The 27,445-nt window shown below is 46.1% G+C and overlaps 1 long non-coding RNA gene and 1 pseudogene across 1 annotated transcript; both read right to left on the bottom strand.

Moving 5' to 3' along the window:
• LOC127923869 (uncharacterized) lies at positions 1-3,556 on the bottom strand. The gene is made up of 3 exons (XR_008115947.1): positions 1,617-3,556; positions 1,270-1,335; positions 1-1,181 (listed from the first exon to the last, which is right to left on the bottom strand). It is a non-coding gene; the product is annotated as an uncharacterized LOC127923869 (long non-coding RNA).
• Positions 3,557-4,044: 488 nt separating this feature from the next.
• LOC127923871 (NT-3 growth factor receptor-like) overlaps positions 4,045-27,445 on the bottom strand; it is a 72,636-nt pseudogene continuing 49,235 nt past the window's right edge.

Here is a 27,445-nt window from a genome sequence, read left to right as displayed (position 1 = left end):
ACATGATCACCGTACCTTAAAGACATGATCACCGTACCTTAAAGACATGATCACCGTACCTTAAAGACATGATCACCGTACCTTAAAGACATGATCACCGTACCTTAAAGACATGATCACCGTACCTTAAAGACATGATCACCGTACCTTAAAGACATGATCACCGTACCTTAAAGACATGATCACCGTACCTTAAAGACATGATCACCGTACCTTAAAGACATGATCACCGTACCTTAAAGACATGATCACCGTACCTTAAAGACATGATCACCGTACCTTAAAGACCTGATCACCGTACCTTAAAGACATGATCACCGTACCTTAAAGACATGATCACCGTACCTTAAAGACATGATCACCGTACCTTAAAGACATGATCACCGTACCTTAAAGACATGATCACCGTACCTTAAAGACCTGATCACCGTACCTTAAAGACATGATCACCGTACCTTAAAGACCTGATCACCGTACCTTAAAGACCTGATCACCGTACCTTAAAGACATGATCACCGTACCTTAAAGACATGATCACCGTACCTTAAAGACATGATCACCGTACCTTAAAGACATGATCACCGTACCTTAAAGACCTGATCACCGTACCTTAAAGACATGATCACCGTACCTTAAAGACATGATCACCGTACCTTAAAGACATGATCACCGTACCTTAAAGACATGATCACCGTACCTTAAAGACATGATCACCGTACCTTAAAGACATGATCACCGTACCTTAAAGACATGATCACCGTACCTTAAAGACATGATCACCGTACCTTAAAGACATGATCACCGTACCTTAAAGACATGATCACCGTACCTTAAAGACATGATCACCGTACCTTAAAGACATGATCACCGTACCTTAAAGACATGATCACCGTACCTTAAAGACATGATCACCGTACCTTAAAGACATGATCACCGTACCTTAAAGACATGATCACCGTACCTTAAAGACATGATCACCGTACCTTAAAGACATGATCACCGTACCTTAAAGACATGATCACCGTACCTTAAAGACATGATCACCGTACCTTAAAGACATGATCACCGTACCTTAAAGACATGATCACCGTACCTTAAAGACCTGATCACCGTACCTTAAAGACCTGATCACCGTACCTTAAAGACATGATCACCGTACCTTAAAGACATGATCACCGTACCTTAAAGACATGATCACCGTACCTTAAAGACATGATCACCGTACCTTAAAGACATGATCACCGTACCTTAAAGACATGATCACCGTACCTTAAAGACCTGATCACCGTACCTTAAAGACATGATCACCGTACCTTAAAGACCTGATCACCGTACCTTAAAGACATGACACCGTGACATGATCACCGTACCTTAAAGACATGATCACCGTACCTTAAAGACATGATCACCGTACCTTAAAGACATGATCACCGTACCTTAAAGACATGATCACCGACCTGATCACCGTTAAAGACATGATCACCGTACCTTAAAGACATGATCACCGTAAAAGACATGATCACCGTACCTTAAAGACATGATCACCGTACCTTAAAGACATGATCACCGTACCTTAAAGACATGATCACCGTACCTTAAAGACATGATCACCGTACCTTAAAGACCTGATCACCGTACCTTAAAGACATGATCACCGTACCTTAAAGACCTGATCACCGTACCTTAAAGACATGATCACCGTACCTTAAAGACATGATCACCGTACCTTAAAGACATGATCACCGTACCTTAAAGACCTGATCACCGTACCTTAAAGACATGATCACCGTACCTTAAAGACATGATCACCGTACCTTAAAGACATGATCACCGTACCTTAAAGACATGATCACCGTACCTTAAAGACATGATCACGTACCTTAAAGACATGATTTACCTTCATTTACAGTATTTTTTGTGTGTTTTCCTTGCAGTGTTTTATAAACATCATCTTCATTGAATAACTATAGATCATATACAGTACATTCAGAAAGTATTCTGACCTCTTGACTTTTTCCACATTATTTTACATTACAGCCTTACTCTAACATGGACACACACAATACCACATAACGACAAAGCAAAATAATGTTTTCATTTTTTATTGCAAATGTATACATTTAAAAACACTAAAATATCACATTTCCATTAATATTCAGACCCTTTACTCAGTACTTTGTTGAAGCACCTTTGGCAGTGATTACAGCCTCGAGTCGTTTTGAGTAAGACGCTACAAGCTTGGTACACCTGTATTGGGGGTGTTTCTCCCATTCTTCTCTGCAGATCCCCTCAAGCTCCGTCAGATTGGATAGGGAGCGTCGCTGCACAGCTATTTTCAGGTCTCTCCAGAGATGTTGGATCGGGTTCAATTTTGGTCTCTGGCTGGGCCACTAAAGGACATTCAGAGACTTGTCCCGAAGCCACTCCTGCATTGTTTTGTCTGTGTCCTCAGGGTCGTTGTCCTGTTGAAAGGTGAACCTTCACCTCAGTCTGAGGTCCTGAATGCTCTGGAGCAGGTTTTCATCAAGGATCTCTCTGTACTTTGCTCCGTTCATCTTTCTCTCGATCCTGACTAGTCTCCCAGTCCCTGCCACTGAAAAACATCCCCACAGCATGATGCTGCCACCACCATGCTTAACCGTTGTGATGCTGCCACCACCATGCTTCACCGTAGTGATGCTGCCACCACCATGCTTCACCGTAGTGATGCTGCCACCACCATGCTTCACTGTTGTGATGCTGCCACCACCATGCTTCACCGTAGTGATGCTGCCACCACCATGCTTCACCGTAGTGATGCTGCCACCACCATGCTTCACCATAGTGATGCTGCCACCACCATGCTTCACCGTTGTGATGCTGCCACCACCATGCTTCACCGTAGTGATGCTGCCTCCACCATGCTTCACCGTAGTGATGCTGCCACCACCATGCTTCACCGTAGTGATGCTGCCACCACCATGCTTCACCGTAGTGATGCTGCCACCACCATGCTTCACCGTTGGTAACAGGTTTCATCCAGATGTGACGCTTTGCATTCAGGTCAAAGAGTTCAATCTTGGTTTCATCAGACCAGAGAATCTTGTTTCTCCTTTAGGTGCCTTTTGGCAAACTGCAAGCGGGTTGTCATGTGCCTTGTACTGAGGAGTGGCTTCCATCTGGTCACTACCATAAAGACCTGATTGGTGGAGTGCTGCAGAGATGGTTGTCCTTCTGGAAAGTTCTCCCATCTCCACAGAGGAAATCTGGAGCTCTGTCAGTGACCATCAGGTACTTGGTCACCTCCCGACCAAGGCTCTGCTGGGCAGCCAGCTCTAGGAAGAGTCTTGGTGATTCCAAACTTCTTCCATTTAAGAATGATGGAGGCCACTGTGTTCTTGGGAACCTTCAATGCTGCAGAAATGTTTTGGTACCCTTTCCCAGATCTGTGCCTCTACACTATCCTGTCTCAGAGCTCTGGGGACAATTCCTTCGACCTCATGGCTTAGTTTTTGCTCTGATATACACTGTTAACTGTGGGATCTTATATAGGCAGGTGTGAGTCTTTCCAAATCATGTCCAATTCATTGAATTTACCACAGGTGGACTCCCAGGTTGTAGAAACATCTCAAGGATGATCAATGGAAACAGGATGCACCTGAGCTCTTTTCGAGTCTCATAGCAAAGGGTCTGAATACTTAAGTAAATAAGGTATTTATGTTTTGTATCTTTAATACATAAAAAAAAAAAATAAAAAAACCTGTTTTTCGCTTTGTCATTATGGGGTATTGTGTGTAGATTGATGAGGAAAAATATATATTTTAATCAATTTTAGAGTAAGGCTGTAACAAAATGTGGAAAAAGTCAAGGGTCCTGAATACTTTGCACTGGATATATGTAACGGATGTGAAACGGCTAGCTTAGTTAGCGGTGCGTGCTAAATAGCGTTTCAATCGGTTACGTCACTTGCTCTGAGACCTTGAAGTAGTAGTTCCTTTGTCTGCAAGGTGATGTGGAGCGATGGGTAACGATGCTTCGAGGGTGACTGTTGTTGATGTGTGCAGAGGGTCCCTGGTTCACGCCCGGGTATGGGCGAGGGGACGGGTTTAAAGTTATACTGTTACATATACACTGAGTGGACAGAACATTAGGAACACCTTTCCATGACAGATTGACCAGGTGTGTACACTGTATCAGGAAACAAAATGTAAATGTTTGTTTTGTTAATACTTTTATCCAGTATATGGAAATAGTGGATCAGGCACTTTGAGTCCTTCCCAAACGTTTAGGCTCCTGTTGACAGCGGAACAGTAAGGAACAGGCTGGCTGGTTATGTCCTGGTTGTCTAATCAGTCTGTCTGTCCAACAAGCATTACATCCAGACGATCTTAGCCCAAGACATCCGGGCAAGCTCCAGGGTAAAGTTTCCCCTAAGGTACATGTCTAGGATCAGCTTCTCCTCCCCAAACTTAAACTTAACCATTGGTTAGAGAAATGCAAAACTGATCCAAGGTGAGTGTCTAGGATCAACTCCCTACTCCGTCCAGGTAGAACTGGTGCTAGCCGAGTATATCCAGGTAGACAGGTGTGTCTTTCCCCATGGTATAGAGGACCTTCTGAATGTCCTTGATGTTCAACCTCTGCTGTGGTTCCCTCTGCCAGCAGGCCAGCATCAGGTCATACACCTCCTTGGGACAAACCCTCGGCCTGTCCAGGACCTGACCCTGAACTAAACACTCTATGACCTGAAGAGACAGAGAGAGGGGGTCAGTCAAACAGAGAGACAGAGAGAGGAGGGTTAGGGTGTAGGGGTTAGGGGTCAGTCAAACAGAAACAGAGAGAGGATGGGTTGGGGTTAGGGGACAGTCAAACAGAGAGAGGAGGGTTAGGGTGTAGGGGTTGGGGACAGTCAAACAGAGAGACAGAGAGAGGAGGGGTTAGGTGGTAGGGGTTAGGGGTCAGTCAAACAGAGAGACAGAGAGAGGAGGGGTTAGGGTGTAGGGGTTAGGGGTCAGTCAAACAGAGAGACAGAGAGAGAGAGGGGTTAGGGGTCAGTCAAACAGAGAGACAGAGAGAGGGTTAGGGTGTAAGGGTTAGGGGTCAGTCAAACAGAGAGACAGAGAGGAGGGGTTAGGGTAGGGGTTGAGGGTCAGTCAAACAGAGAGACAGAGAGAGGAGGGGTTAGGGTGTTAGGGGTCAGTCAAACAGAGGGGTTAGGGTGTAGGGGTTACAAACAGAGAGACAGAGAGAGGAGGGGTTAGGGTGTAGGGGTTAGGGGTCAGTCAAACAGGGAGACAGAGAGAGAGAGATTATTGTACACCTGTATTTACACTACATACATTTGGGTTTGAAAACATTAAAATGCTCTCACTGACTACAGGTTAATATTATTGACAATATTGACACTTCAAGTGCATGAGTTAGGAGGGGATGTGCACCCCTTGACAGGACATTTCTTAGGGGCAGTTTGATTGTACTAATAAACTTGCTTTTTAAGAGTAATATTAATTGAATTACATTGATTTACCCCTTCCTGGGAGTTCTGGAATACTGCATAGGAAGAGGTGGGCAGGGCATCAGGAAGGGCCGAGTCTCAGGAAGAGTGTGTTATGTGTTATATAGACACTAGGGGTGCTCCTAGGGTGCTCCTAAATGTGTTATATAGACACTAGGGGTGCTCCTAAATGTGTTATATAGACACTAGGGGTGCTCCTAGGGGTGCTCCTAGGGTGCTCCTAAATGTGTTATATAGACACTAGGGGTGCTCCTAGGGGTGCTCCTTGGGGTGCTCCTAAATGTGTTATATAGACACTAGGGGTGCTCCTAAATGTGTTATATAGACACTATGCTCCTATATATAGACACTAGGGGTGCTCCTAGGGGTGCTCCTTGGGGTGCTCTAAATGTGTTATATAGACACTAGGGTGCTCCTAAATGTGTTATATAGACACTAGGGTGCTCCTAAATGTGTTATATAGACACTAGGGGTGCTCCTAAATGTGTTATATAGACACTAGGGGTGCTCCTAGGGGTGCTCCTAGGGGTGCTCCTAGGGGTGCTCCTAAATGTGTTATATAGACACTAGGGGTGCTCCTAAATGTGTTATATAGACACTAAGGGTGCTCCTAGGGGTGCTCCTAGGGGTGCTCCTAGGGGTGCTCCTAAATGTGTTATATAGACACTAGGGGTGCTCTAAATGTGTTATATAGACTCTAGGGTGCTCCTAAATGTGTTATATAGACACTAGGGGTGCTCCTAGGGTGCTCCTAAATGTGTTATATAGACACTAGGGTGCTCTAAATGTGTTATATAGACACTAGGGGTGCTCCTAGGGGTGCTCCTAAATGTGTTATATAGACACTAGGGGTGCTCTAGGGGTGCTCCTAAATGTGTTATATAGACACTAGGGGTGCTCTAGGGGTGGTCCTAGGGGTGCTCCTAGGGGTGCTCCTAAATGTGTTATATAGTCACTAGGGGTGCTCCTAGGGGTGCTCCTAAATGTGTTATATAGACACTAGGGGTGCTCCTAGGGGTGTTCCGAAGTGTGTTATATAGACACTAGGGGTGCTCCTAGATGTGTTATATAGACACTAGGGGTGCTCCTAAATGTGTTATATAGACACTAGGGGTGCTCCTAGGGGTGCTCCTAAATGTGTTATATAGACACTAGGGGTGCTCCTAGGGGTGCTCCTAAATGTGTTATATAGACACTAGGGGTGCTCCTAGGGGTGCTCTAGGGGTGCTCTAGGGGTGCTCCTAAATGTGTTATATAGTCACTAGGGGTGCTCCTAGGGTGCTCCTAAATGTGTTATATAGACACTAGCGGTGCTCCTAGGGTGCTCCTAAATGTGTTATATAGACACTAGGGGTGCTCTAGGGGTGCTCCTAAATGTGTTATATAGACACTAGGGTGCTCCTAGATGTGTTATATAGACACTAGGGGTGCTCCTAGATGTGTTATATAGACACTAGGGGTGCTCCTAGATGTGTTATATAGACACTAGGGGTGCTCCTAAATGTGTTATATAGACACTAGGGGTGCTCCTAGGGGTGCTCCTAAATGTGTTATATAGACACTAGGGGTGCTCCTAAATGTGTTATATAGACACTAGGGGTGCTCCTAGGGGTGCTCCTAAATGTGTTATATAGACACTAGGGGTGCTCTAGGGTGCTCCTAAATGTGTTATATAGACACTAGGGGTGCTCCTAGGGGTGCTCCTAAATGTGTTATATAGACACTAGGGGTGCTCCTAGGGGTGCTCCTAAATGTGTTATATAGACACTAGGGGTGCTCCTAGGGGTGCTCCTAAATGTGTTATATAGACACTAGGGGTGCTCCTAAATGTGTTATATAGACACTAGGGGTGCTCCTAGGGGTGCTCCTAAATGTGTTATATAGACACTAGGGGTGCTCCTAAATGTGTTATATAGACACTAGGGGTGCTCCTAGGGGTGCTCCTAAATGTGTTATATAGACACTAGGGGTGCTCCTAAATGTGTTATATAGACACTAGGGGTGCTCCTAAATGTGTTATATAGACACTACTCTTGTCTTCAGACCTCTTGACTTCAGACCACCAATACTAATGTGAGTTGAAATGGCGTCCTATTGCCTCAATAGTCCACTACTCTTGACTAGAGCCCTACAGTATACCTCGTTGTTGGCCAGCTGAAACCACGGCTGCTTCCCGTAGGTGAAGATCTCCCAGAGGATGACACCAAAGCTCCAAACGTCACTTTCTGTTGTGAACTTTCTGTACATGATGCTCTCAGGGGGCATCCAGCGGATCGGCAACATGGTGTGACCTCCGACCTGAAACAGGTTAACAGGACTATATTAGTATAGCGCTGTGTGACCTCCGACCTGAAACAGGTTAACAGGACTATATTAGTACAGCGCTGTGTGACCTCCGACCTGAAACAGGTTAACAGGACTATATTAGTACAGCGCTGTGTGACCTCCGACCTGAAACAGGTTAACAGGACTATATTAGTATAGCGCTGTGTGACCTCCGACCTGAAACAGGTTAACAGGACTATATTAGTACAGCGCTGTGTGACCTCCGACCTGAAACAGGTTAACAGGACTATATTAGTATAGCGCTGTGTGACCTCCGACCTGAAACAGGTTAACAGGACTATATTAGTACAGCGCTGTGTGACCTCCGACCTGAAACAGGTTAACAGGACTATATTAGTATAGCGCTGTGTGACCTCCGACCTGAAACAGGTTAACAGGACTATATTAGTACAACGCTGTGTGACCTCCGACCTGAAACAGGTTAACAGGACTATATTAGTACAACGCTGTGTGACCTCCGACCTGAAACAGGTTAACAGGACTATATTAGTACAGCGCTGTGTGACCTCCGACCTGAAACAGGTTAACAGGACTATATTAGTATAGCGCTGTGTGACCTCCGACCTGAAACAGGTTAACAGGACTATATTAGTACAGCGCTGTGTGACCTCCGACCTGAAACAGGTTAACAGGACTATATTAGTATAGCGCTGTGTGACCTCCGACCTGAAACAGGTTAACAGGACTATATTAGTACAGCGCTGTGTGACCTCCGACCTGAAACAGGTTAACAGGACTATATTAGTATAGCGCTGTGTGACTTGGAACAGGTTAGCAGCTAATCATGGGCCTGACAGCATTACTGTTGTAATCATGGACAGCATCAACAAGACTGATGTTACTGTTGTCATCATGGACAGCATCAACAAGACTGATGTTACTGTTGTAATCATGGACAGCATCAACAAGACTGATGTTACTGTTGTAATCATGGACAGCATCAACAAGACTGATGTTACTGTTGTAATCATGGACAGCATCAACAAGACTGATGTTACTGTTGTAATCATGGACAGCATCAACAAGACTGATGTTACTGTTGTAATCATGGACAGCATCAACAAGACTGATGTTACTGTTGTCATCATGGACAGCATCAACAAGACTGATGTTACTGTTGTAATCATGGACAGCATCAACAAGACTGATGTTACTGTTGTCATCATGGACAGCATCAACAAGACTGATGTTACTGTTGTAATCACTGATGTTACTGTTGTCATCATGTCAACAAGACTGACAGCATCAACAAGACTGATGTTACTGTTGTAATCATGGACAGCATCAACAAGACTGATGTTACTGTTGTAATCACAGCATCAACAAGACTGATGTTACTGTTGCATCAACAAGACTGATGTTACTGTTATAATCACGGACAGCATCAACAAGACTGATGTTACTGTTGTAATCACAGTCCTGACAGCATCAACAAGACTGATGTTACTGTTGTCATCATGGACAGCATCAACAAGACTGATGTTACTGTTGTAATCATGGACAGCATCAACAAGACTGATGTTACTGTTGTAATCATGGACAGCATCAACAAGACTGATGTTACTGTTGTCATCATGGACAGCATCAACAAGACTGATGTTACTGTTGTAATCATGGACAGCATCAACAAGACTGATGTTACTGTTGTAATCATGGACAGCATCAACAAGACTGATGTTACTGTTGTAATCATGGACAGCATCAACAAGACTGATGTTACTGTTGTAATCATGGACAGCATCAACAAGACTGATGTTACTGTTGTAATCATGGACAGCATCAACAAGACTGATGTTACTGTTGTAATCATGGACAGCATCAACAAGACTGATGTTACTGTTGTAATCATGGACAGCATCAACAAGACTGATGTTACTGTTGTAATCACGGACAGCATCAACAAGACTGATGTTACTGTTGTAATCATGGACAGCATCAACAAGACTGATGTTACTGTTGTAATCATGGACAGCATCAACAAGACTGATGTTACTGTTGTAATCATGGACAGCATCAACAAGATTGATGTTACTGTTGTAATCATGGACAGCATCAACAAGACTGATGTTACTGTTGTAATCATGGACAGCATCAACAAGACTGATGTTACTGTTGTCATCATGGACAGCATCAACAAGACTGATGTTACTGTTGTCATCATGGACAGCATCAACAAGACTGATGTTACTGTTGTAATCATGGACAGCATCAACAAGACTGATGTTACTGTTGTCATCATGGACAGCATCAACAAGACTGATGTTACTGTTGTAATCATGGACAGCATCAACAAGACTGATGTTACTGTTGTAATCATGGACAGCATCAACAAGACTGATGTTACTGTTGTCATCATGGACAGCATCAACAAGACTGATGTTACTGTTGTAATCATGGACAGCATCAACAAGACTGATGTTACTGTTGTAATCATGGACAGCATCAACAAGACTGATGTTACTGTTGTAATCATGGACAGCATCAACAAGACTGATGTTACTGTTGTCATCATGGACAGCATCAACAAGACTGATGTTACTGTTGTCATCATGGACAGCATCAACAAGACTGTGTTACTGTTGTCATCATGGACAGCATCAACAAGACTGATGTTACTGTTGTAATCATCATGGACAGCATCAACAAGACTGATGTTACTGTTGTAACATCATGGACAGCATCAAGCAAGACTGATGTTACTGTTGTAATCATGGACAGCATCAACAAGACTGATGTTACTGTTGTAATCATGGACAGCATCAACAAGACTGATTACTGTTGTCATCATGGACAGCATCAACAAGACTGATTTACTGTTGTAATCATGGACAGCATCAACAAGACTGATGTTACTGTTGTAATCATGGACAGCATCAACAAGACTGATGTTACTGTTGTAATCATGGACAGCATCAACAAGACTGATGTTACTGTTGTAATCATGGACAGCATCAACAAGACTGATGTTACTGTTGTAATCATGGACAGCATCAACAAGACTGATGTTACTGTTGTAATCATGGACAGCATCAACAAGACTGATGTTACTGTTGTAATCATGGACAGCATCAACAAGACTGATGTTACTGTTGTAATCATGGACAGCATCAACAAGACTGATGTTACTGTTGTAATCATGGACAGGACTGATGTTACTGTTGTAATCTGACAGCATCAACAAGACTGGTGTTACTGTTGTAATCATGGACAGCATCAACAAGACTGATGTTACTGTTGTAATCACAGACTCCTGACAGCATCAACAAGACTGATGTTACTGTTGTAATCATGGACTGCATCAACAAGACTGATGTTACTGTTGTAATCATGGACAGCATCAACAAGACTGATGTTACTGTTGTAATCATGGACAGCATCAACAAGACTGATGTTACTGTTGTAATCACGGTCCTGACAGCATCAACAAGACTGATGTTACTGTTGTAATCATGGACAGCATCAACAAGACTGATGTTACTGTTGTAATCATGGACAGCATCAACAAGACTGATGTTACTGTTGTCATCATGGACAGCATCAACAAGACTGATGTTTACTGTTGTAGTCACAGTCCTGACAGCATCAACAAGACTGATGTTACTGTTGTAATCATGGACAGCATCAACAAGACTGATGTTACTGTTGTCATCATGGACAGCATCAACAAGACTGATGTTACTGTTGTAATCATGGACAGCATCAACAAGACTGATGTTACTGTTGTAATCACAGTCCTGACAGCATCAACAAGACTGATGTTACTGTTGTAATCACGGACAGGACTGCCTGATTACAAGGGCCTGATAAAAATCTAGACTCCCCCAGGCCTGCATAAACATCTACTGTTGACTCCCCAGGCCCATAAACATCTGAGACTCTCCCCAGGCCTGATCAACCAGACTAGACTCTCCCCAGGACTCATAACCATCAACAAGACTGATGGCTACTGTTACTGTTGTAATCAGCTCATGGACCATAGAACTCATAAGACCTGATAAACATCTAGACTCTCCCCAGGACAGCATAACCATCTACACCTCATGTTACCTGTTGCTCTGGACCATCAGACCTCATAAGGGCCTGATAAACATCTAGACTCTCCCCAGGGATGATAACCATCTAGACTCTCCCAGGACTGATAACCATCTACACCTCATGGCTACCTGTTAGCTCTGGGTCATAGACCTCATAAGACTGATAAACATCTTGACTCTCAACCAGGGCTGATCTAGACTCTCCCCAAGACTGATAAACTGTCTGGCCTCTCCCCAGGCCTGATAACCATCTAGACTCTTCCTGGACTGATAACCATCTAGACTCTCCCCAAGACTGATAACCATCTAGACTCTCCGCATGGACTGCATAACCATATAGACTCTCCCCAGGCCTGAATAACCATCTCAAGACTCTCCCCAGGCCTGTTAACCATCTAGACTCTCCCCAGGCCTGATAACCATCTCGACTCTCCCCAGGCCTGATAACCATCTAGACTCTCCCCAGGACTGATAACCATCTACACCTCATGGCTACCTGTTAGCTCTGGGTCATAGACCTCATAAGGGCCTGATAAACATCTAGACTCTCCCAGGACTGATCTAGACTCTCCCCATGCCTGATAAACGTCTGGACTCTCCCCAGGCCTGATAACCATCTAGACTCTTCCCCGGACTGATAACCATCTAGACTCTTCCCAGGACTGATAACCATCTAGACTCTCCCAGGCCTGATAACCGTCTAGACTCTCCCCAGGACTGATAACCAGACTAGACTCTCCCCAGGACTGATAACCATCTAGACTCTCCCCAGGCCTGATAACCATCTAGACTCTCCCCAGGACTGATAACCATCTAGACTCTCCCCAGGACTGATAACCATCTAACCATCTAGACTCTCCCCAGGCCTGATAACCATCTAGACTCTCCCCAGGCCTGATAACCATCTAGACTCTCCCCAGGACTGATAACCATCTAGACTCTCCCCAGGCCTGATTACCACATCCAGACTCTCCCCAGGACTGATAACCATCTAGACTCTCCCCAGGCCTGATAACCATCTAGACTCTCCCCAGGCCTGTTGTAACCATCTAGACTCTCCCCAGGCCTGATAACCATCTAGACTCTCCCCAGGCCTGATAAACATCTAGATTCTCCCCAGGCCTGATAACCATCTAGACTCCCCCCAGGCCTGATAACCATATAGACTCTCCCCAGGCCTGATAACCACCTAGACTCTCCCCAGGGCTGATAACCATCTAGACTCTCCGCAGGACTGATAAACGTCTAGACTCTCCGCAGGACTGATAAACGTCTAGACTCTCCCCAGGCCTGATAACCATCTAGACTCTCCGCAGGACTGATAACCATCTAGACTCTCCCTAGGGCTGATAACCATCTAGACTCTCTGCAGGACTGATAACCATCTAGACTCTCCCCAGGACTGATAACCATCTAGACTCTCCCCAGGACTGATAAACGTCTAGACTCTCCCCAGGACTGATAAACGTCTAGACTCTCCCCAGGCCTGATAACCATCTAGACTCTCCCCAGGACTGATAAACGTCTAGACTCTCCCCAGGACTGATAACCATCTAGACTCTCCCCAGGACTGATAACCATCTAGACTCTCCCCAGGACTGATAACCATCTAGACTCTCCCCAGGCCTGATAACCATCTAGACTCTCCCCAGGCCTGAAAACCATCTAGACTCTCCCCAGGCCTGATAACCATCTAGACTCTCCCCAGGCCTGATAACCATCTCGACTCTCCCCAGGCCTGATAACCATCTAGACTCTCCCCAGGCCTGATAACCATCTAGACTCTCCCCAGGCCTGATAACCATCTAGACTCTCCCCAGGACTGATAACCATCTAGACTCTCCCCAGGACTGATAACCATCTAGACTCTCCCCAGGACTGATAACCATCGTCTAGACTCTCCCCAGGCCTGATAACCTTCTAGACTCTCCCCAGGCCTGATAACCATCTAGACTCTCCCTAGGGCTGATAACCATCTAGACTCTCTGCAGGACTGATAAACGTCTAGACTCTCCCCAGGACTGATAACCATCTAGACTCTCCCCAGGACTGATAACCATCTAGACTCTCCCCAGGACTGATAAACGTCTAGACTCTCCCCAGGGCGGATAACCATCTAGACTCTCCCAGGACTGATAACCATCTAGACTCTCCCCAGGACTGATAACCATCTAGACTCTCCGCAGGACTGATAACCGTCTAGACTCTCCGCAGGACTGATAACCGTCTAGACTCTCCCAGGACTGATAACCATCTAGACTCTCCCCAGGACTGATAACCATCTAGACTCTCCCAGGACTGATAACCATCTAGACTCTCCCCAGGGCTGATAACCATCTAGACTCTCCGCCAGGACTGATAAACATCTAGACTCTCCCAGGCCTGATAACCATCTAGACTCTCCCCAGGGCTGATAACCATCTAGACTCTCCGCAGGACCTGATAACCGTCTAGACTCTCCCCAGGACTGATAACCATCTAGACTCTCCTCAGGACTGATAACCGCCTAGACTCTCCCCAGGGCTGATAACCATCTAGACTCTCCGCAGGACTGATAAACGTCTAGACTCTCCGCAGGACTGATAAACGTCTAGACTCTCCCCAGGCCTGATAACCATCTAGACTCTCCGCAGGACTGATAAACGTCTCGACTCTCCCCAGGACTGATAACCATATAGACTCTCGCCATATATCCTGACGCATTTAAAGGATGACTTGATCAAAGGAGTTACAGGCGCCACACACGTGTACTGCACTGCTTTGCTTTATCTTGGCCAGGTCGCAGTTGGAGATGGAGAACTTGTTCTCAACTGGCCCACCTGGTTAAATAAAGGTGTTCTCAACTGGCCCACCTGGTTAAATAAAAAATATATATATATACATTTCAGATGTCTCTCTCACTCGTTCATTACGTGAGGTTTTGGAAGAACTTCTCTCCAGATTGTAACAATAACTTGTTTACAGGTTGACATGAGGCAGCTTCCTCTTCTGGACTGCCCGGGCACTACGCCCCTCTGGACTGCCCCGGGCACTATAACCCCTCGTGGACTGCCCCACTGTGTTTACTTCAAGAGGGAACTACGCCCCCTCGTGGACTGCCTCACTGTGTTTACTTCAAGAGGGCACTACGCCCCTCGTGGACTGCCCCACTGTGTTTACTTCAAGAGGGGCACTACGCCCCCTCGTGGACTGCCCCACTTTGTTTACTTCAAGAGGGGCACTACGCCCCCTCGTGGACTGCCCCACTGTGTTTACTTCAAGAGGGGCACTTACGCCCCCTCGTGGACTGCCCCACTGTGTTTACTTCAAGAGGGGCACTACGCCCCCTCGTGGACTGCCTCACTGTGTTTACTTCAAGAGGGGCACTACGCCCCCTCGTGGACTGCCCCACTGTGTTTACTTCAAGAGGGGCACTACGCCCCCTCGTGGACTGCCCCACTGTGTTTACTTCAAGAGGGGCACTACGCCCCCTCGTGGACTGCCTCACTGTGTTTACTTCAAGAGGGGCACTACGCCCCCTCGTGGACTGCCCCACTGTGTTTACTTCAAGAGGGGCACTACGCCCCCTCGTGGACTGCCCCACTGTGTTTACTTCAAGAGGGGCACTACGCCCCCTCGTGGACTCTGGACCCACTGTGTTTACTTCAAGAGGGCACTACACCCCTCGTGGACTGCCTCACTATGTTTACTTCAAGAGGGGCACTCGCCCCCTCTTGGACTGCCTCACTGTGTTTACTTATCATATAAGGACATTTTTTGCTCTAGATTGAAAACTTTTTGGGCTAGGGGCAGTATTTTCACGTCCGGATGAAAAGCGTGCCCAAAGTAAACTGCCTGCCCTCAGGCCCAGATGCTAGGATATGCATATCATTATTAGATTTGGATAGAAAACACTCTGACATTTCTAAAACTGTCAGAATAATGTCTGTGAGTATAACAGAACTGAGTTGGCAGGCGTAACCCCAAGCACAAACCAACCTGGGATTTTTTTTTTTTTTTAGGTCTATCTGTTTTGCATTAGATTTCTATGGTAAGACCTTTTTGATAGGAATCTGCTTGTAGTTCCTATGGCTTCCACTAGATGTCAACAGTCTTCAGAAATTGGTTGATGTTTTTCCTTTGAGAAATGAAGAAGTAGCCCTGCTCTTCCATGTGTCACTCCCCAGGTGACCTGGAACTCACTTTGTTTTCACTTTGTTGTTTTCGTTATTTCTGACTTTTGTGTCATGCCTGGCTGGTTGGAAATCTGATTTTCATGTGTTTGTATGCTGGGCGCTGTCCTCAGATAATCGTCTGCTTTCGCCGTGAAGCCTTGTTGAAATCTGACACTGCGGCTGGATGAACAAGCTGTATTCTGATGCATAACACAGCAGGATGGAGGGAAGAAGAAGAAACTCCGGAGGTGGAGACCAGCTCCAGAACCAAATGGAGAACATGTCTGTCAACGATTCTTAGACACCATCATCATTCCTATCCTTATGTTTTATGAAGTCTTATTATGAATATTTCTGTTTGTGAATTTGGTGCAATTTCACTGGATGTTGTCCAATCAATCCCGTTAGCGGATCACTAAGGAGTTAATGGCACAGGGGTTCATAAATGATCAAATCTCTCAGTCCAAATGCTATAGTCCATCCATACATGAGTCCTTACCCTGTAGTAGTCTGTGCTGTAGATGTCTCTGGACATCCCGAAGTCTCCTATCTTCACCAACAGCCCGTTGCCCACTAGACAGTTCCTGGTGGCCAGGTCTCTGTGGACAAAGTGCTGGGAGGCCAGGTACACAATGCCGGCTGAGATCTGGGTAGCGATGTGTAACATCTGGGACAGACCCAGCTCTCCGTCAGTTTGAACGGGATGGCCATCCACAAGGATCATAGCATCTGGACCATGGACTCTGGAGAGAGAGAAACATTAACCTTCATCTATACAGTATGTAGAGGCTGGCCATCTGGACCATGGACTCTGGAGAGAGAGAAACATTAACCTTCATCTATACAGTATGTAGAGGCTGGCCATCTGGACCATGGACTCTGGAGAGAGAGAAACATTAAACTTCATCTATACAGTATGTAGAGGCTGGCCATCTGGACCATGGACTCTGGAGAGAGGAAACATAAACCTTCATCTATACAGTATGTAGAGGCTGGCCATCTGGACCATGGACTCTGGAGAGAGAAACATTAACCTTCATCTACACAGTATGTAGAGGCTGGCCATCTGGACCATGGACTCTGGAGAGAGAAAACATTAACCTTCATCTATACAGTCTGTAGAGGCTGGCCATCTGGACCATGGACTCTGGAGAGAGAGAAACATAAACCTTCATCTATACAGTATGTAGAGGCTGGCCATCTGGACCATGGACTCTGGAGAGAGAAACATTAACCTTCATCTATACAGTATGTAGAGGCTGGCCATCTGGACCATGGACTCTGGAGAGACTGAAACATTAACCTTCATCTATACAGTCTGTAGAGGCTGGCATCTGGACCATGGACTCTGGAGAGAGAAACATTAACCTTCATCTATACAGTATGTAGAGGCTGGCCATCTGGACCATGGACTCTGGAGAGAGAGAAACATAAACCTTCATCTATACAGTATGTAGAGGCTGGCCATCTGGACCATGGACTCTGGAGAGAGGAAACATAAACCTTCATCTATACAGTATGTAGAGGCTGGCCATCTGGACCATGGACTCTGGAGAGAGAAACATAAACCTTCATCTATACAGTATGTAGAGGCTGGCCATCTGGACCATGGACTCTGGAGAGAGAGAAACATTAACCTTCATCTATACAGTCTGTAGAGGCTGGCCATCTGGACCATGGACTCTGGAGAGAGAGAAACATAAACCTTCATCTATACAGTATGTAGAGGCTGGCCATCTGGACCATGGACTCTGGAGAGAGAGAAACATAAACCTTCATCTATACAGTATGTAGAGGGCTGGCCATCTGGACCATGGACTCTGGAGAGAGAGAAACATTAACCTTCATCTATACAGTCTGTAGAGGCTGGCCATCTGGACCATGGACTCTGGAGAGAGAGAAACATAAACCTTCATCTATACAGTATGTAGAGGCTGGCCATCTGGACCATGGACTCTGGAGAGGAGAAACATAAACCTTCATCTATACAGTATGTAGAGGCTGGCCATCTGGACCATGGACTCTGGAGAGAGAAACATAAACCTTCATCTATACAGTCTGTTTGGCCATCTGGACCATGGACTCTGGAGAGAGAAAACATTAACCTTCATCTATACAGTATGTAGAGGCTGGCCATCTGGACCATGGACTCTGGAGAGGAGAAACATTAACCTTCATCTATACAGTATGTAGAGGCTGGCCATCTGGACCATGGACTCTGGAGAGAGAGAAACATTAACCTTCATCTATACAGTATGTAGAGGCTGGCCATCTGGACCATGGACTCTGGAGAGAGAGAAACATAAACCTTCATCTATACAGTATGAGAGGCTGGCCATCTGGACCATGGACTCTGGAGAGAAAACATTAACCTTCATCTATACAGTATGTAGAGGCTGGCCATCTGGACCATGGACTCTGGAGAGAGAGAAACATTAACCTTCATCTATACAGTATGTAGAGGCTGGCCATCTGGACCATGGACTCTGGAGAGAGAGAAACATTAACCTTCATCTATACAGTCTGTAGAGGCTGGCCATCTGGACCATGGACTCTGGAGAGAGGAAACATGTGTTTGTATGCCTTCATCTATACAGTATGTAGAGGCTGGCCATCTGGACCATGGACTCTGGAGAGGAGAAACATTAACCTTCATCTATACAGTATGTAGAGGCTGGCCATCTGGACCATGGACTCTGGAGAGAAGAAAATAAACCTTCATCTATACAGTCTGTAGAGGCTGGCCATCTGGACCATGGACTCTGGAGAGAGGAAACATTAACCTTCATCTATACAGTCTGTAGAGGCTGGCCATCTGGACCATGGACTCTGGAGAGGAGAAACATAGCCTTCATCTATACAGTATGGAGGCTGGCCATCTGGACCATGGACTCTGGAGGAAACATAAACCTTCATCTATACAGTCTGTAGAGGCTGGCCATCTGGACCATGGACTCTGGAGAGAGAGAAACATTAACCTTCATCTATACAGTCTGTAGAGGCTGGCCATCTGGACCATGGACTCTGGAGAGAGAAACATAAACCTTCATCTATACAGTATGTAGAGGCTGGCCATCTGGACCATGGACTCTGGAGAGAGAAGTATAAACCTTCATCTATACAGTCTGTAGAGGCTGGCCATCTGGACCATGGACTCTGGAGAGAGAAACATAAACCTTCATCTATACAGTCTGTAGAGGCTGGCCATCTGGACCATGGACTCTGGAGAGAGAAACATAAACCTTCATCTATACAGTATGTAGAGGCTGGCCATCTGGACCATGGACTCTGGAGAGAGAGAAACATTAACCTTCATCTATACAGTATGTAGAGGCTGGCCATCTGGACCATGGACTCTGGAGAGAGAAACATAAACCTTCATCTATACAGTATGTAGAGGCTGGCCATCTGGACCATGGACTCTGGAGAGAGAGAAACATAAACCTTCATCTATACAGTCTGTAGAGGCTGGCCATCTGGACCATGGACTCTGGAGAGAGAGAAACATAAACCTTCATCTATACAGTCTGTAGAGGCTGGCCATCTGGACCATGGACTCTGGAGAGAGAAAACATAAACCTTCATCTATACAGTCTGTAGAGGCTGGCCATCTGGACCATGGACTCTGGAGAGAGAAACATAAACCTTCATCTATACAGTCTGTAGAGGCTGGCCATCTGGACCATGGACTCTGGAGAGAGAGAAACATAAACCTTCATCTATACAGTATGTAGAGGCTGGCCATCTGGACCATGGACTCTGGAGAGAGAGAAACATAAACCTTCATCTATACAGTCTGTAGAGGCTGGCCATCTGGACCATGGACTCTGGAGAGAGAAAACATAAACCTTCATCTATACAGTATGTAGAGGCTGGCCATCTGGACCATGGACTCTGGAGAGAGAGAAACATAAACCTTCATCTATACAGTCTGTAGAGGCTGGCCATCTGGACCATGGACTCTGGAGAGAGAGAAACATTAACCTTCATCTATACAGTCTGTAGAGGCTGGCCATCTGGACCATGGACTCTGGAGAGAGAGAGAACATAAACCTTCATCTATACAGTATGTAGAGGCTGGCCATCTGGACCATGGACTCTGGAGAGAGAGAAACATAAACCTTCATCTATACAGTCTGTAGAGGCTGGCCATCTGGACCATGGACTCTGGAGAGAGAGAAACATAAACCTTCATCTATACAGTCTGTAGAGGCTGGCCATCTGGACCATGGACTCTGGAGAGAGAAACATAAACCTTCATCTATACAGTATGTAGAGGCTGGCCATCTGGACCATGGACTCTGGAGAGAGAGAAACATTAACCTTCATCTATACAGTATGTAGAGGCTGGCCATCTGGACCATGGACTCTGGAGAGAGAGAAACATAAACCTTCATCTATACAGTATGTAGAGGCTGGCCATCTGGACCATGGACTCTGGAGAGAGAGAAACATAAACCTTCATCTATACAGTCTGTAGAGGCTGGCCATCTGGACCATGGACTCTGGAGAGAGAGAAACATAAACCTTCATCTATACAGTCTGTAGAGGCTGGCCATCTGGACCATGGACTCTGGAGAGAGAAAACATAAACCTTCATCTATACAGTCTGTAGAGGCTGGCCATCTGGACCATGGACTCTGGAGAGAGAAACATAAACCTTCATCTATACAGTATGTAGAGGCTGGCCATCTGGACCATGGACTCTGGAGAGAGAGAAACATAAACCTTCATCTATACAGTATGTAGAGGCTGGCCATCTGGACCATGGACTCTGGAGAGAGAGAAACATAAACCTTCATCTATACAGTCTGTAGAGGCTGGCCATCTGGACCATGGACTCTGGAGAGAGAGAAACATTAACCTTCATCTATACAGTATGTAGAGGCTGGCCATCTGGACCATGGACTCTGGAGAGAGAAACATAAACCTTCATCTATACAGTATGTAGAGGCTGGCCATCTGGACCATGGACTCTGGAGAGAGAAACATAAACCTTCATCTATACAGTCTGTAGAGGCTGGCCATCTGGACCATGGACTCTGGAGAGAGAAACATTAACCTTCATCTATACAGTATGTAGAGGCTGGCCATCTGGACCATGGACTCTGGAGAGAGAGAAACATTAACCTTCATCTATACAGTCTGTAGAGGCTGGCCATCTGGACCATGGACTCTGGAGAGAGAGAAACATTAACCTTCATCTATACAGTCTGTAGAGGCTGGCCATCTGGACCATGGACTCTGGAGAGAGAGAAACATAAACCTTCATCTATACAGTATGTAGAGGCTGGCCATCTGGACCATGGACTCTGGAGAGAGAGAAACATAAACCTTCATCTATACAGTCTGTAGAGGCTGGCCATCTGGACCATGGACTCTGGAGACCATGAGGAACATTAACCTTCATCTATACAGTATGTAGAGACTGGCCATCTGGACCATGGACTCTGGAGAGGAGAAACATTAACCTTCATCTATACAGTATGTAGAGGCTGGCCATCTGGACCATGGACTCTGGAGAGAGAGAACATTAACCTTCATCTATACAGTCTGTAGAGGCTGGCCATCTGGACATGGACTCTGGAGAGAGAGAAACATTAACCTTCATCTATACAGTATGTAGAGGCTGGCCATCTGGACCATGGACTCTGGAGAGAGAGAGTAGAGACAGAGAACAGAGGAGGAGTAGAGGAGGTAGAGACAGAGGAGTAGTAGAGACAGAGGAGGAGTAGTAGAGACAGAGGAGTAGTAGAGAGAGACAGAGGAGGAGTAGAGACAGAGGAGGAGTAGAGACAGAGGAGGAGTAGAGACAGAGGAGGAGTAGAGACAGAGGAGTAGTAGAGACAGAGGAGGAGTAGAGACAGAGGAGGAGTAGAGACAGAGGAGGAGTAGAGACTAGAGACAGAGGAGGATTAGAGACAGAGGAGGAGTAGAGACAGAGGAGTAGTAGAGACAGAGGAGGAGTAGAGACAGAGGGAGTAGTAGAGACAGAGGAGGGTAGAGACAGAGGAGTAGTAGAGACAGAGGAGGAGTAGAGACAGAGGAGTAGTAGAGACAGAGGAGTAGTAGAGACAGAGGAGGAGTAGAGACAGAGGAGTAGTAGAGACAGAGGAGGAGTAGAGACAGAGGAGGAGTAGTAGAGACAGAGGAGGAGTAGAGACAGAGGAGGAGTAGAGACAGAGGAGGAGTAGAGACAGAGGTAGTAGAGACAGAGGAGTAGTAGAGACAGAGGGAGGAGTAGAGACAGAGGAGGAGTAGAGACAGAGGAGGTAGTAGAGACAGAGGAGGAGTAGAGACAGAGGAGGAGTAGAGACAGAGGAGTAGTAGTGACAGAGAGACAGAGGAGGGAGTAGAGACAGAGGAGGAGTAGAGACAGAGGAGGGAGGAGTAGAGACAGAGGAGTAGTAGAGACAGAGGAGTAGTAGAGACAGAGGAGGAGTAGAGACAGAGGAGTAGTAGAGACAGAGGAGGAGTAGAGACAGAGGACATTTTTGCTTTCTTTTTTTTCTAAATAGAGACGGCAGGTTGGATTGTGTAAAAATGCAGGAACTCTAGCTTTAGATTCCCCCAAAATATTCCAGACCTCCCAGCATATAGACAACAGACAGGTTGTCCCCCAGGCTCTGAAACCAAAGAGGCGCCCTGTGGTTTCCAGCATTGTTCCTGTGGATGAGATGGAGGAACTTTGTTGAGGTCCCCATTCTTCATGTACTCAAACACCATGATGAGGGGATCTCCATCTGGGAACCAACAGACCCCTAGAACTTTCAATGTGGTCGTGCTGGAGGTTGGTGAGCAGCTCAGCTTCTCTCTGGAAGTCTTTTCTGGCTGACAGGTTGGGGTCCTTCAGGCTCTGGGAACCAAAGGGACACCCTGATGGTTTCAGGGTCTGTGGATGAGATGGAGAAGTACTGTTGGTTTACAGACGGAACTACAGCATATAGACAACAGACAGGTTGGGGTCCTTCAGGCTCTGGGAACCAAAGGGACACGCTGTTGGTGTCAGGGTCTGTGGATGAGATGGAGAAGTACTGTTGGTTTACAGACGGAACTACAGCATATAGACAACAGACAGGTTGGGGTCCTTCAGGCTCTGGGAACCAAAGGGACACCCTGATGGTGTCAGGGTCTGTGGATGAGATGGAGAAGTACTGTTGGTTTACAGACGGAACTACAGCATATAGACAACAGACAGGTTGGGGTCCTTCAGGGTCTGGGAAGAAGAGAGATGTGCTGTTGGTATTCTGCTGGATGATGTCTGTAAATTACCAGTCTTCAGTTATACAAACCTAAAAAACACCTCATCACTCAGTAACATCCCCTCATCACTCAGTAACATCACATCCCCTGATCCCTCAGTAACAACACATACCCTAATCACTCAGTAACATCCCTCATCACTCAGTAACATCCCTCATCACTCAGTAACATCCCTCATCACTCAGTAACATCCCCTCATCACTCAGTAACATCCCTCATCACTCAGTAACATCCCTCATCACTCAGTAACATCCCTCATCACTCAGTAACATCCCCTCATCACTCAGTAACATCCCTCATCACTCAGTAACATCCCTCATCACTCAGTAACATCCCTCATCACTCAGTAACATCCCTCATCACTCAGTAACATCCCCTCATCACTCAGTAACATCCCTCATCACTCAGTAACATCCTCATCACTCAGTAACATCCCCTCATCACTCAGTAACATCCCCTCATCACTCAGTAACATCCCCTCATCACTCAGTAACATCCCTCATCACTCAGTAACATCCCCTCATCACTCAGTAACATCCCTCATCACTCAGTAACATCCCCTCATCACTCAGTAACATCACATCCCCTCATCACTCAGTAACATCACATCCCCTAATCACTCAGTAACATCCCTCATCACTCAGTAACATCCCTCATCACTCAGTAACATCACATCCCCTCATCACTCAGTAACATCCCTCATCACTCAGTAACATCCCTCATCACTCAGTAACATCCCTCATCACTCAGTAACATCCCCTCATCACTCAGTAACATCCCTCATCACTCAGTAACATCCCTCATCACTCCAGTAACATCCCTCATCACTCAGTAACATCCCTCATCACTCAGTAACATCCCTCATCACTCAGTAACATCCTCATCACTCAGTAACATCCCCTCATCACTCAGTAACATCCCCTCATCACTCAGTAACATCCCCTCATCACTCAGTAACATCCCCTCATCACTCAGTAACATCCCTCATCACTCAGTAACATCCCTCATCACTCAGTAACATCCCTCATCACTCAGTAACATCCCCTCATCACTCAGTAACATCCCTCATCACTCAGTAACATCCCCTCATCACTCAGTAACATCCCTCATCACTCAGTAACATCCCTCATCACTCAGTAACATCCCCTCATCACTCAGTAACATCCCTCATCACTCAGTAACATCCCCTCATCACTCAGTAACATCCCTCATCACTCAGTAACATCCCTCATCACTCAGTAACATCCCCTCATCACTCAGTAACATCCCTCATCACTCAGTAACATCCCCTCATCACTCAGTAACATCCCTCATCACTCAGTAACATCCCTCATCACTCAGTAACATCCCTCATCACTCAGTAACATCACATCCCCTCATCACTCAGTAACATCCCCTCATCACTCAGTAACATCCCTCATCACTCAGTAACATCCCCTCATCACTCAGTAACATCCCCTCATCACTCAGTAACATCCCTCATCACTCAGTAACATCCCCTCATCACTCAGTAACATCCCTCATCACTCAGTAACATCCCCTCATCACTCAGTAACATCCCCTCATCACTCAGTAACATCCCCTCATCACTCAGTAACATCCCCTCATCACTCAGTAACATCCCCTCATCACTCAGTAACATCCCTCATCACTCAGTAACATCACATCCCTCATCACTCAGTAACAACACATACCCTCATCACTCAGTAACATCCCTCATCACTCAGTAACATCCCTCATCACTCAGTAACATCCCTCATCACTCAGTAACATCCCTCATCACTCAGTAACATCCCTCATCACTCAGTAACATCCTCATCACTCAGTAACATCCCTCATCACTCAGTAACATCCCTCATCACTCAGTAACATCACATCCCCTCATCACTCAGTAACATCCCCTCATCACTCAGTAACATCCCCTCATCACTCAGTAACATCCCCTCATCACTCAGTAACATCCCTCATCACTCAGTAACATCCCTCATCACTCAGTAACATCCCCTCATCACTCAGTAACATCCCTCATCACTCAGTAACATCCCTCATCACTCAGTAACATCCCCTCATCACTCAGTAACATCCCTCATCACTCAGTAACATCCCTCATCACTCAGTAACATCCCTCATCACTCAGTAACATCCCCTCATCACTCAGTAACATCCCTCATCACTCAGTAACATCCCCTCATCACTCAGTAACATCCCCTCATCACTCAGTAACATCCCTCATCACTCAGTAACATCCCTCATCACTCAGTAACATCCCTCATCACTCAGTAACATCCCTCATCACTCAGTAACATCCCTCATCACTCAGTAACATCCCTCATCACTCAGTAACATCCCTCATCACTCAGTAACATCCCTCATCACTCAGTAACATCCCTCATCACTCAGTAACATCCCTCATCACTCAGTAACATCCCCTCATCACTCAGTAACATCCCCTCATCACTCAGTAACATCCCTCATCACTCAGTAACATCCCTCATCACTCAGTAACATCCCTCATCACTCAGTAACATCCCTCATCACTCCAGTAACATCCCCTCATCACTCAGTAACATCCCCTCATCACTCAGTAACATCCCTCATCACTCAGTAACATCCCCTCATCACTCAGTAACATCCCTCATCACTCAGTAACATCCCCTCATCACTCAGTAACATCCCTCATCACTCAGTAACATCCCTCATCACTCAGTAACATCCCTCATCACTCAGTAACATCCCCTCATCACTCAGTAACATCCCCTCATCACTCAGTAACATCCCCTCATCACTCAGTAACATCCCTCATCACTCAGTAACATCCCTCATCACTCAGTAACATCCCCTCATCACTCAGTAACATCCCTCATCACTCAGTAACATCCCCTCATCACTCAGTAACATCCCTCATCACTCAGTAACATCCCTCATCACTCAGTAACATCCCCTCATCACTCAGTAACATCCCTCATCACTCAGTAACATCCCCTCATCACTCAGTAACATCCCTCATCACTCAGTAACATCCCCTCATCACTCAGTAACATCCCCTCATCACTCAGTAACATCCCTCATCACTCAGTAACATCCCTCATCACTCAGTAACATCCCTCATCACTCAGTAACATCCCTCATCACTCAGTAACATCCCCTCATCACTCAGTAACATCCCTCATCACTCAGTAACATCCCTCATCACTCAGTAACATCCCTCATCACTCAGTAACATCCCTCATCACTCAGTAACACCCCTCATCACTCAGTAACATCCCCTCATCACTCAGTAACATCCCTCATCACTCAGTAACATCCCTCATCACTCAGTAACATCCCCTCATCACTCAGTAACATCCCCTCATCACTCAGTAACATCCCTCATCACTCAGTAACATCCCCTCATCACTCAGTAACATCCTCATCACTCAGTAACATCCCTCATCACTCAGTAACATCCCTCATCACTCAGTAACATCCCTCATCACTCAGTAACATCCCCTCATCACTCAGTAACATCCCTCATCACTCAGTAACATCCCTCATCACTCAGTAACATCCCTCATCACTCAGTAACATCCCTCATCACTCAGTAACATCCCTCATCACTCAGTAACATCCCTCATCACCTCTAAACAAACTGTCTGGACCAGTAATACCAGACAGCATGGTCACAGTGTTCTAGTGACTGTCTGGACCAGTAATACCAGACAGCATGGTCACAGTGTTCTGGTGACTGTCTGGACCAGTAATACCAGACAGCACGGTCACAGTGTTCTGGTGACTGTCTGGACCAGTAATACCAGACAGCATGGTCACAGTGTTCTGGTGACTGTCTGGACCAGTAATACCAGACAGCATGGTCACAGTGTTCTGGTGACTGTCTGGACCAGTAATACCAGACAGCATGGTCACAGTGTTCTGGTGACTGTCTGGACCAGTAATACCAGACAGCATGGTCACAGTGTTCTAGTGACTGTCTGGACCAGTAATACCAGACAGCATGGTCACAGTGTTCTGGTGACTGTCTGGACCAGTAATACCAGACAGCATGGTCACAGTGTTCTGGTGACTGTCTGGACCAGTAATACCAGACAGCACGGTCACAGTGTTCTGGTGACTGTCTGGACCAGTAATACCAGACAGCATGGTCACAGTGTTCTGGT

The sequence above is a fragment of the Oncorhynchus keta genome, unplaced genomic scaffold (assembly GCF_023373465.1).
Source record: "Oncorhynchus keta strain PuntledgeMale-10-30-2019 unplaced genomic scaffold, Oket_V2 Un_contig_3325_pilon_pilon, whole genome shotgun sequence".
NCBI lineage: Eukaryota > Metazoa > Chordata > Actinopteri > Salmoniformes > Salmonidae > Oncorhynchus > Oncorhynchus keta.
The sequence above is the reverse complement of the archived record's forward strand: the minus strand, read 5'-3'. Positions and strand labels throughout refer to the sequence as shown.